Raw genomic sequence first — 12475 nt, forward strand, 5'->3', positions numbered from 1 at the left:
TGTGTGATGAGGTCCAGAAGCAGGGGAAGCCAAATGTGTGGAAGCACCTAGAGCTCCATCAGCTTGGGATAGCAGCACTGATGAGCCCAACCTGCTATCAAGGTAACATCTGCCCAGTCCCCGCAAACCTTGCTAAGGAGCTAGGGCTGAGGTTCTGGCAGGAGCACAAATGAGGGCACTTTGGCTGTTCCAGCATGCAGAGTGGAGCACATCCTTGCAAACTGACCACTCTTGAGCAAGGAACCAGTGACTGAGGTGGTCCACCAGCAGGTTCTGGACCCCCAGAAGACAAGACAGGAGATATTCCCAATTGGGAATAAGGGGACTTCGAAGTAGGCTGCATCCTTTCGAAAAGGAGCCCCGTCTGGACGCGACGCGTGGCGGCGGGGCGCGTCAATTTTGAAGCGCCGCAGCAGCCCGCATGCTAATGAAGCGCTGAATATGCATTTCAGCACTTCATTAGTAAACTTCGAAATGGCCATTTGCGTGGCCATTTCGAAGTTTGGGGCACGTGTAGACGTAGCCAATAGCTGTTAACAGACAAAATTTCAAGACTTTGAAATAAGGCTATAAGGGCCATAGTAAATAACGTCCCTGAACCATTATTATATAATATTCATTGTGAAGGATATACATTTATAATTTTGTATAACAAATAGCCTTTAGTAAATGAAGTTATTGTGTGTTACTGCATTTTAAAAGACCCCCCTTACAAAAATTACATTTCAATAGTACTGCCTCAAAATTAGGTCATTAACCAAGGCGCAGAAATGCCAGTAGTAGCCACAGATGCAGATTCCTGCACCTGAAATTTTATTATCACATAAAGATAATTGTTATGTGGAAATCAGCTAGTAGAGCAGCACTAGCTGACAGTTCAATTGAAAATTTCTTCCTTAATGAAATAGACATAAAAATTAACAACTGGAAAAAACTCCTTCAGCAAATCTCGAATATCATTCTTATTCTTTCTGAATGGGAGCTGGCTTTGTTTGATCCCAGTCCACATATCAGTGTCCTTACTATTGGAAATTTTCTTGGTACACCCAAGCTTCTTAGCAAGTATGACTCACTTTTATCAGGCCATATGAAGCATGTTCTTATGTTTCAAGAGAGAAGAAAACACATACAAATGCATTTATCTGTCTACCAAAATGTAAAACAAGTTTATTGAGCTGTCTGGGACATTTGTGCAAACAACAATTCTTGAAGATACATGCAAAGTGCTTTTCAATTATTATTGATGCAATGCCAGACTGTTTTCATAAAGAATAGGTTACCTTGGTTGTTTGATATGTTAAAATTACAAGAAGTTCAAAGGTTTCAATTGAAGAATGATTCTTTTTTGTATGATAATTTCACAAACTAAAAAAACTGGAAGAGAAATCACTGCTTGTGTACTAAAAATTCTGGAAGGCTTTGAATTAAATTCTCGAGTCTGCATTGGCCAAGCCTATGACAATGGATCCAGTGTGGCTGGGAAGTACAATGGAGTACAAGCACAACAAGAAGTCCTGTGGCACTTTATAGACTAACAGCTATTTTGGAGCATAAGCTTTTACGGGCAAAGACCCACTTCATCAAGCAGTCTTTCTTGAGCAAAATCCACGCACTAAATCTTGTCAGTAATTATTGCACTGAATCACGCAAGGAAGCATTCACATCCTTTGGAACACTCCATAAATTGTACAATCTCTTCAGTAGAAGTCCTCAAAAGTCAGAAACTCTGAAGCAGCATCTGCCTATATCTCTTCATAGCATGTTGACAACAAAATGGTCAGCCCAAATGAATGGCGTTAAACCAGTTGCACATCATTTGGTCTCTGTGAAAAAGCCTTTAAATGAGTTTGCACCTCTTACTCTCACAGCACAGGCTCACACTGGGTGTGTCTACACTACGAAGAAATTTCGAAAGGGGGAACATTGAAAAACAAAATTGAAATGAGGGATTTCAAAATAATGCAGCTACACACACAAAACGGATCGCTGTACCGACCCGCTATTTTGAAAGTACACCCTCCATTTTTTGAAAGAGAGCATCCACACAGGAATGCAGGCTCTTTCAAAATAAGCAGCTGGGAAACATCACGCACGGGGTCACATGGCTGACAAGCCCTTCCAGGTCACACAGCCAGCAGCGCCCTTAAAGGGCCCCTCCCAAACACATCCACCCTGCTCACACAGAGCCCAGCAGAGCAGTACACAGCACTGCGTGGACTGTGCACCAAGAACCGAGAGGAGAATGGAGCAGCAGCAGCTGCCAGAGGCCAATGCTGCCACCCTTACCAGGACCCAGGTGGTCATTGCCACCCTGGGCGTGGTGGAAGGCCTGGAGCCCACCTTCCCCCCACAGGGGTCCTGCAGGCCCTGGCTAAGGGGCAACCACTGCTCCCCATCCCCTGTCCCCCATGGCACCTCTGGAGCCACTCCAGCAGTGGGGACTGGTGGGACAGGCTGGTACTGGGCCAGTGGGATGATGAAAGGTGACCACAAACTTCAGAATGACGAAGCACACACTCATGGAGCTGTGTCAGTGGCTCACACCTGCACTGCAGCATGTGGACACCCACATGAGGCCCGTGCTCCCAGTCGAGAAGCGTGTGGGGATTGCCTTCTGGAAGCTGGCCACCCCGGACAGTCATTGTTTAGTGGGGCACCATTCGGGGTGGGCAAGACCACCGTGGGAGCCGTCCTCCTGGAGGTAAGTCAGACAAGGTCCACACACCCATGCCAGGAAGGGGCAGGGGGCCCCGTTGGGGGTCTGCAGGGGCAGGAGACAGGGGGCCTCTGGGTGGGGGGCCTGCAGGGGAAGGGGATAGGGGGCAGGAGACCTCTGGCTGGGGGGCCTGCAGGGGCAGGGGGCAGGAGGCCTCTGAGTGGGGGGCCTCCAGAGGCAGGGGAGCCCCCGATGTGCAGGCCCACATGTCGGCGCCCCCCTACAGGTGGTCCAGGCCATCAACCGCCTTCTCCTGTGCATGGTCATCCGCCTCGGCAACCTGGATGATGCCATGGCGGGATTTGCAGCCCTTGGATTCCCAAACTGCTTTGGCGCACTCTATGGCACACACATAGCTATCCATGCCCCAGACCATAGTGCAGGACACTATATAAACCACAAGGGGTACTACTTGGTGGTGCTCCAAGCACTCGTCAATGCCCAGGGCCAGTTTAGTGACATATGCGTTGGCTGCTCCAGTCGAGCCCATGATGCCCGGGTATTCCGCAACTCCTGGCTGGGGCAGCGCATGGAAGAGGGCACCTACATCCCTGCCCAGGAGCTCCCCATGGGGGGCACAACAATGCCACCCTGTATAGTGGCCGATGGGGTGTACCCATTACAGTCGTGACTGATGCACCCCTACACTAGGCACACCACCACAAGCCAGGACGTTTTTAACAACCACCTGAACCACCCCTGCAATACTGTTGAACGGGCCTTCGGACGCCTCAAGGGGTATTTCTGATGCTTCAGCGTGTGGCTGGACATCAGCCTGCCCAACGTCCCCAGGGTGGTTGCATCCTGTTGCGCTCTGCACAATTTGGTGGAGGGAAAGCAGGAGTGCTACATGCCTGGGTGGGCTGCGGACCGTGGCCCAGCTATGAGCCGTCGTCCACAGCCCCGTGCCGCCAGGCACATCGTGAAGGGGTTAAGGTCTGGGAAGCCCTCCAGGAGGCCTTCAAGCAGGAGCCACGCTGACCTCCACCTGGCACATGGCTCACACCCACCCTGCAGCACGCCCCCCCCCCACACACACAGGGGACACTAGGATGCACTAAGGGGTTTATTAACTGGGGATTAGCTATATGTAAATAATGTTGAACAATGGCATGGGGTCTTCCTATTGGGGCTAAATATGGGTGGGGGGACAGGGGGAGTACTATATACAATGGGGCAGGGGCATGCCCCCATGGCCATAGGCATGGGCAGGCCTAGTCCCTCACAGGGGTGGAGGAGTGAGATCCCCAGCGGGTACAGGTGCCCCTGCTGCCCCTGGTTTGGGGGCCCTGTTGGGGCCGGGAGGGGGCTGGAAGGATGGGAAGGTAGGGTCAGCCGGGGGCTGAAGAACGGGGTGGGCTGGGTAAGGCGGGGCTGGGGGGCGGGGACCGGGGAGGGGATCCCCCTCCTGCCTGGCACTGGCAATCAGCCAGTGGCCCAGGGCAAGACGAGCGGACGGGCTGAGGGTGAGTGGGATGAGGGCGGTGTTTTCAGGGGTGGCAGCAGGAATGGGTTCAGGGGCGGTGGGGGGGTGGCTGGGGGGGGGCCAGCTGGGGGGCCAGCCAGCGGAGAACTGCGGCCGCCTCGGCCCAGACCTCCCTCTGCCAAACTCTGTCCTCCCACTCCATGAGCAGCCACTCCCAGAGCACGGCAGTCTGCTCCCGGATGGCTGCGGTGTGGGCCTTCAGCGCCTCCTGGGGGTTGTAGCACCGCCAGCATCGGGCCCTCCGGGTCTGGCCAGGTGGCAGCCGGGGTGGTGGGGAGGAGGGCTCTCCAGCTCCCTCTGATGGTGGCACGGGTGTGGTCCAGCCCTCAGAGGATGATGCTGTGGAGACACAAGGGGAGAGCAGCCACCGCTTAGTGCTGTCGCCTGGGCCCAGGGGCTCCACCCACGCCACCCCTGGGCCATCCCCTGAGGTGGTGCCTCCCCTGCCGACTCCCCATTGGGGCTCCTGTGTGCCTGCCAGGACCTCGCCTGTAGGACGATTGCTGTCTGTGGCCTGGCCCCCGCATCCCTCCCCAGTTGGGAGGGCTAGGGTGCTGTCCATGGGTGCGGGTGCTGGATGGCGCTGTGCTTGGGTCTGGGATGGGGCAGGGTACCATGGGATAGGCCCCCCAACCCAGACCTCCTGATCCACCTGTCACCTACCTGGGGCTCCAGAGAAGAAGTCCTGGGACACTGGACTCGAGGGCACCCGGTTGGAGGTACCGGAGCTGACTGTGATGACTAACAAGACCCCTCCTCCGAGTTGCTCCCCAACCCTGCAGGTGTGGTCTGGCCGGAGGGTCCCAGCTGCTCCAGTGGGTCCATCTCCCAGTCGGTGTCTGGCCCGCACATGTCCACCACCACCGACGGCTCTGGGACGTCCTTCGGGCCAAGGAGCTGTTGCAGTTCCTGGTAGTGTGAGCACCGCAGGCCAGCCCTGGCCACCAGTCGGCTGCAGGCATCCTTGGCCCGGCTGTCGGCCTGCCTCAGCTCCTTTACTTTGGAGCGGACCTGAGCGGCCGTGCGCTGGGAGTGTCCCCACTTCCACAGCCCCAGGGACAGCCGCTCGAAGGCAGCTGTGTTGCAGGGCCTCCCTGTGCTGTGGACCAGCACCTCCTCCTCTGCCCAGAGGCCAAGGAGGTCTTTTACCTCAGCCTCCATCCAGGATGGGCCCCTCCTTTTCTGGCCCTAGCTCTCCTCTGGCGACGCCACAGGCGGGGAAGAGGGGGCCTCCTGGGGTGCTCCAGAGTACAGGAGGCTCGCCATCCCACTGATGGGCTGGGTGGCACGTCAGTCTGGCTGCTGGGGCGTGTATAGGGCTGAGCTCATGTTTCTCTAGCCCTGTGCACGCTCTCAGCTTCCTGCACGGGGTTTCCAGAGCCGTGTGGCTTTCAGGGGCTGGCCCAGGGACGATAGAGCCCTGCTGGGGCTAGCTAGCAGGTCTCCAGTGCTCCCTGGAGCCGCTGCCATGTGGACCCGCAATTTTGAAATTGCGGGCCTGGAGCGTCTACACGTGCACTATTTTGAAATTTGATTTCGAAAGGGGCCGCTCTTCCCAATCCTGGATGGGAAGAGCAGTTTCGAAATTCGTGCCCGTTTTCACCCAAAACAATTTTGAAAGAGGCTGTTGGGCATGTAGATGCTCCGCAGCCTCTTTTGAAATTGGGCCCACTTTCAAAATTAATTTCGGAATAGAGTGCTAGTGTAGACGCACCCACTGAGTTTAAGTAAATTCAGAAATATACATCCTCGTCTTAATGCATTTTAATACTACCCATCTGGATGACGCTGCTCAAAATGATCTACAAAATTAATCTTGTAATTGAAGCACCCAAAACTACACTGGATGTTGAGAGGGATAACACTGACTTCTTAATACTATTCAAAAGATTTGTGATCAAAGAGGCACAATCCTTTCTGAGTTCAAATCAGTAACACAGGGTTTGACATTTCATCTCAGTTTTCCACCAATCGCAAGCTAACATCACAGTCCGATGAAGAAAGGCACTACAACAATTTTTTTGTTTTGTTTTGTTATTATTGGCTCCATGAAATCTGGTCTTACACATTGATTTGAATCACTCTGACAAATGTGCACCCTTTTTTGGATTCCTCTAGGAGTTCAGAGAACTAAGTGGTGAAGATCTATATTCAGTGGACAAACAGTTTCAAGAAAGGTACAACAACAAATTTTCAAGAGACATCTGTGACAAGATTATCTTCCTGAAATGTATACATTCTACCAACTTTGCATAGGACTGCAAGCCAAAAGAACTGCTTTAAGAAGTATCCAATCTCAGCCTGTCCACTGTATTCCCTAATGTCACAATTGCATTGCATATTTTTGTCAGTCTCCCTGCATCAGTGTCTTCAGGAGAATTCACATTCAACATGCTAAAACAAGTAAAAAGCTATCACTGTTTAACAATGGGGCAAGAACCTTTGAGTGGGCTCACAATGCATAACATTAACAGTGATCTTGTGAGTAAATTAGATTTTTCTTCAATTATGAATGAGTTTGCACACAACAAAGTCAGAAAAGGATTCCTAAAATGAAGAGTTTTGCTTGCAATGGATACTCACAATTAAAGATCCAATTTTAATATACATGCTATTGGTTTAATTACTTAATCAATAAAGAAACATCTCAAATATTCATTTTCATATATTCTTTTGGCTTTAGTATGACCCTTTGGATGAGAAGTTAGATATGTCAGGAGGCTTAGGCCTCTAACCTCAAAGTGGCCTGGGCCTCTGTCATTCTCTGACAGAGCCTGCTGATAATAAATAAGAGTCTCCTCAATTCTTGGGTTTTAGTAAGCAGTTATGAACTACTACGTGCTGTTGCAAATCCCCAAAATGAATGGAGAATATAAAGATCTTACTTATGATGTTTCAAAACATTTGTTTCTGATTAAGCTGAGTTTCTATCATCATGACCATATACAACTTACATCACCAACTGTGACACAACTCCTCATACACCAATATTCTTTTTTACTTCCAGATATTTGTGCAAGTTAGTATTTCAGGCTGGTGGGCTTATCTTTCCTCATTGAAGAGTAATTCTATCCCAGAGTAATTTGACTGAAGGTAATGCAATTTCACATGTGTGAAATCAGTGTGAGAGAGGAAGCAAATACCCCATAGCTCATATTTCAAGCTCAGCACTTGAAAATAAAGTGAAAATAATAAAGTGTTATTATTTGTTATCAGTATAACAAGCAGTATTTTGGCTTTGATATGGTGACTATAGTAAGTCATACTGTTTGTTTCACAGTTTCCTGTGGGGAAATGTGCGTTAAACTGATATTCTGAAGTGCACTGAACCAGTTGCACACAACGATGCTGCTGTGTTTTCACTGGATCTGGCTAATAATATTTCTCTAGAATAGAAAGCTTTTTGGGTGAGAAGAACCTACATGCAAAGTATTGTTTGCAGGAGTGGGCTTATCTGTAGGAGACAAAACTTCTTTGTGTTCACAGCCAATTGTAGTGCTAAAGGCACAAATGGGCCATGTGAAATGAGAAGAGGGGTTCTTATTAATTCATTTGATGTTTCTTTTGTGTGACATTATTTCTATTCTGTGAAACAAGGAGATTCAGGAAGTTTCAAAGACTGTGGAGTAAATGTCCCAATGATAGGAAGTGATCTGTCTTACTGTCAACCTTGCAACACTTCCTATATCGTCATGGCAGTACCACCGCTTCAGACTCAAACATTTCAGTCATTTCAGAAGCTGGGTCCTAAGTTAAATGATATACAGACCTTGTGCAAGGAGGAGGTAAGTTAGTGTTTTGCTTTCCTTTTGGTTGATGTGGGAGAGGGGCGGGGTTACTATTTTTATTTCTCAAGGACCCCACTTCATAACGCAAACACTTGCAATGGGAAAAAGCTGTATTTGACTTAATTCATCCACAGTGCAGACTCATCTCCCTCTTTGAGGATGGCCTTAACCAAAATTTTTATGACATGTTATTATGATCCAAGGGTAAGTATACATATCTAAATGTGAGTACAGGCAGTCATCAGATTTCCAGCACTGCCTGACAGATCCAGGTAAAAAAATAGCAATATTTTCCCTTATCTGTTGGGTTGCTCTGTTTTATCTGACAGCTACTATGTGTATCCAGGAGAAAAGTTACTGTCTCCTTCTTCTTTTAAAAATAATCTAACTAGAAATGTTTCTGGGTTGTCTCTGGTACATGTGTTCGTGTTTGGCAAGTTTCACAACACTCCATAGAGTGAATCAGTTCTAGGAACATTGTATTAAAGCATGAACTGATCGTATATTTTTAACAGAGGCTAGGGGAAGGTTGTACACCAGACAAGCAGTGTGGTGAGGTAGCAGTTTGCCAGGTTCTGGAGCAGCCTCATAATAGGAGTACTGCAAGCAAGACACCTCAATGGTTTCAAAATGGAGTTTATTAAGGAATTGTAGGCCAGGGTTGCCTGTGATAACAGCCCCCTCTTCCTTCCAAGGCCCCACCCATTCTGGGAGCACAGAACGGATTCCGCCCCCCCACCCCCATGCCAGAGACCAGGCAATTCTGTTGGCTTCCCTGGGCACTGAGATTCCTATAGCTTTTCTAGATCTTCCATCAGTGTGTGTTAATTCCAGCTAGCTCTTGATGGTGCATTCATACTACCTCAGACAGCAGGGTGATACAAGCACCTCAAACCTCCTGCTCATTTCCAGAGGATGTGTTTTAAGCTCTCTGTCCCAGTGGGTGGGAATACCAAGCCAAACAGGAAAAGGCATATTACACAGAAACATAATCCTGATAATTCTTATTTCACCACACCTATTCTCCTGAAAAGGTTGTAAACTGTACTGTAGAAAGGATGTAAGGAGAATAATTCACAGAATAAAACCATCACATTTCCATTTCATTGTGTTTGTGATAATTAACTTCCCCTGAGAGCAATTAAAATTTTATGCAAGAGCAGAATACTCCTCATCAGGAACAAAAATTCCAGTGGCTAATGTTATTTGTTGGCAGCACTTCCCCCCAACCCAATAATTGCTGGCACTGAGTACTGGCTCTCTTTTTTCTTTCTTTTTTTTAATAAAAAAGCACGGTTTAGTTATAACTGTTTTCCTAAGGGGAAAATCTCCTTTCACAACAAAACAAATTCTGAAAGAAAGAAAGGAAGAATTGTTCATCCTAGAGGAATTCTGTCTCCTTTTGGAAGAGTGAAATGATGGAGCTCTTGGTTAATGTTTCACAATTAGCCACTCTGAACCAAATGTAGTGGTGTTCAAATGACTGTTCTGCAATGTCTACACTACAGAAATAACTTTGAAGTTGCTTACTTCAAAGTAACAGCCTTCTAAGCTGAGCATCTACATGGACCCAACTTTGAAGTTAAACTTTGAAGTAGGGCACTGCTCCGTTCCTGGGAATGGAGTAAGAACTTTAAAGTTGGGCTCCCTTACTTTGAAGTTCACCTTGAAGTGAGGGAAAACGTGTAGACTCTGCTGGCTACTTTGAGATAGTGCCTAACTTCAAAGTGAACTCCAAAGTCAGCTCCTGGTGTAGAGGCACCCTTAGGACTTGTCTACACCGGCCCGCTCCTTTGAAGGGGGCATATAAATTAGCCAGAGTGGAGAATGGCAATGAGGTGCTGTGCTGCATACGCAGCATCTCACTAGGCTAATTCTCGCCACAGGAACTTCAAAGTTGTAAACTTCAAAACACTGGCAAGCTGTGTAGCCATGGGCACTTCAAAGTACCCATGCAGCTTCGAAGTGCCCTTACACCCAAGGCTTCATGAGTGGCCCTCCTTCACCTCAATGTAGCGCAGCAGCCTGCAGCCCACTGGGGTTCCATCTGCAGCCCTGTGGCCTCCCTATCTGTCCTCCATCCCCAACGTGCCCCCACACACTGGGGCACCACAGCCCCCGACATACCAGCTCCTCTCCCTTCCTCCCAGTGCTTTCGGAGTGCCACCAATCATCTGATTTGGGCTCTGGATCTGCTCTACCCTCCCTCCCTCCCAGAGCTGGAATGCCGTGAATGAGCCAACGTTTGGACAGTTGTTCCTGATTTCGACAAACGTACTGTTTTGTGATTGATATAACAATCACATAAGGTAAAATTCCAAGCATGGAAAATTTTGTCTCTAGTGTATTTTTCAAAAGAAAGTGCTAAGGAACTGAAAAAAAGCATTTAAAACGGAAGGGGTATGTCAGGGAAATTAATGAGAAATGGCAATGGATAGCAATATCATTAATTTCACCACCCATTTAGTGAAGGAGTCATACCAAAAATTTAGAAGAGTTGAAAGTTTTTTTCTTCTAAAAGAGAAAGTTAAACAAAACAACCCTAATCTCAAAAGTGAAAATCCTTAGGTTTAGTATGGAGGTTATTTATTTAGCAAAAATGAAGAAGACTGCATGGTACTAAGGAAAAAAGGAAGCAGGTAGATAAAAGAAAATATGGCAAGGTACAAGATGTTATTTCTTCATACAAATTTCCTTCAGAAAATCCATCCAGAAGGAACACAAATATGACAGGTAAAAAATAAAATAGAATTAAGTAGGCTAACTTGGATTTTAAATAGCAGGTTGTTAAAGAAATTGAAAAAATAAGAAATAATTTAAATGTATCAAAAGCAAACTGTCTGTAATCGAATTGATGTATCCACTCAACTGCCAGGATTTGAAGGGAAGGATTAAGAATGGAAAGGGCTTTGGAAAGAAGCAAAATTATGTCTTTGCATCATTTACTAAAAAGATCATAAAGAGACATTAACTCTTTGCAGGTAATAAACATGAGGTGCTAGAAGAGGCTGAGGATCAAAATAAAGGGTGCTGAACAAACTGACAAAGGATCAGTAAGTCATCAACACGAGAGGGTAGGTACACAAGAGTAAAAGTGAAGTGGCTAGGAGGCTAATGAGTATGCAATCTCTCATTAATTGCTATTACAGTAAAGGTTGCCACTCTTCCAATGATCGTACTAAGAGAGATACAAGGAAATATACACTGGAAAATCCCAGTCTCAGGTAAATGAGCTGAAATTTCAATTAAAACCAAAATTAAAATATATGTATAGGAATGTTAGGCTGAAAGGACAAGCTTCTGAAATGGAAAATTACAAGTATTTGGTTTACATTGCGTTCAGCATGTCCACAGAAGTAATAAAAAAGAAGCAGAATGCATAATACATTTGGACCTTCCAAAAGCCTGTGACAAAGTCCCTCACAAAAGACTCTTCAGGAAACTAAAGTATCCAGTGTGAGGATTCCTGGGTCCAAAACCAAGAGGGGGAAAAAACAGAGCAGTAAAATATTGTCTGACAAGTTACAGTTATGCACTAGGACTTATGTTCTTTAATAGGTTTAATAACACTCTGGAAAGATGAACAGTGAAGTCTAACTCCACCTAAGTCCAAAATCTAGGCACTGCATCATCATAACTTCTACTCAACTGTCACCTAACTCAGGAGATGCCTAAGTTATCCAGTGCCAAAACTAGTTATCGAAGTCCCAAAGGTGTCCACATATCTATCTCAGTGTGCACATTGCTGCCTCAGTACTCATGGCCAGAGCTTATCTAACAGCTGCATAACCCTCAAACCAGGTGAAACTCAGCGATGCCCCACCTGTCGTTAAATCAATGTTCCTCAAACTAAGTTTTGAGGAACACTCGTATACTGTGAACAACTTGCAGGTGTGCTGCAAGCGTCTGACACTTTTTTGATATCATAAACTGAGAGTATATGTTTTCTGTTATTAAAACCAGATACAATGTTACTTTTCCATTGCCATGATACCTGATTAAGTTACTTCATTTTGTTGCAGTTTTGGAGGAGGAAAGTCAGTATGACAGTTTTTGGTTTTTTTCCCGGAGAAAATTTTCATTGGTGTTCCGCATTAAAAAATGGGATGATTTGGTGTTCTGTGGTCTCAAAGGCTATGTCTGCACGACAGCGATCTTTTGAAAGATCTTTCTGGAAAAATTTTCTTTCAAAAGATTGCTTCCATACACAAAATGCGGCTCGATCTTTAAATCTTCATGGAGCTCTGCAGCTGGCTCACCCCCACCCTCCGATGCCAGCTCAGCATGATGCAACGCCAGCTGCTCCCTCAACAGTCGCTACTGTTCGCAGAGGGTGGATTTATGGGTGGCAGCTCACATGTCCCAACTAGGGTGACTGTCCCTCTGGTCACAGGCCCACCCAGGCACTAGTGATGGGGATGTCCTGGTCTTCTCAGCTGCCGCTGTTGGACTTCCCAGCTCCATGAACTGGACGGGGCTCTCGCA

The 12475-nt window shown here is 47.2% G+C and overlaps 1 protein-coding gene across 2 annotated transcripts in view; it reads left to right on the plus strand.

Moving 5' to 3' along the window:
* Nucleotides 1-7876: 7876 nt before the first annotated feature.
* The window catches only part of LOC142006824 (granulocyte-macrophage colony-stimulating factor receptor subunit alpha-like), a 36116-nt gene continuing 31517 nt past the window's right edge, over nt 7877-12475 (plus strand). For both annotated transcript variants that reach the window (XM_074983312.1, XM_074983314.1), the window contains exons 1-2: nt 7877-7987; nt 10972-11064. The gene's annotated coding sequence lies outside the window, so the exon portion shown is untranslated. The remainder of the gene's footprint in view (nt 7988-10971; nt 11065-12475) is intronic.

Source organism: Carettochelys insculpta, chromosome 1, assembly GCF_033958435.1.
Source record: "Carettochelys insculpta isolate YL-2023 chromosome 1, ASM3395843v1, whole genome shotgun sequence".
Lineage (NCBI taxonomy): Eukaryota > Metazoa > Chordata > Testudines > Carettochelyidae > Carettochelys > Carettochelys insculpta.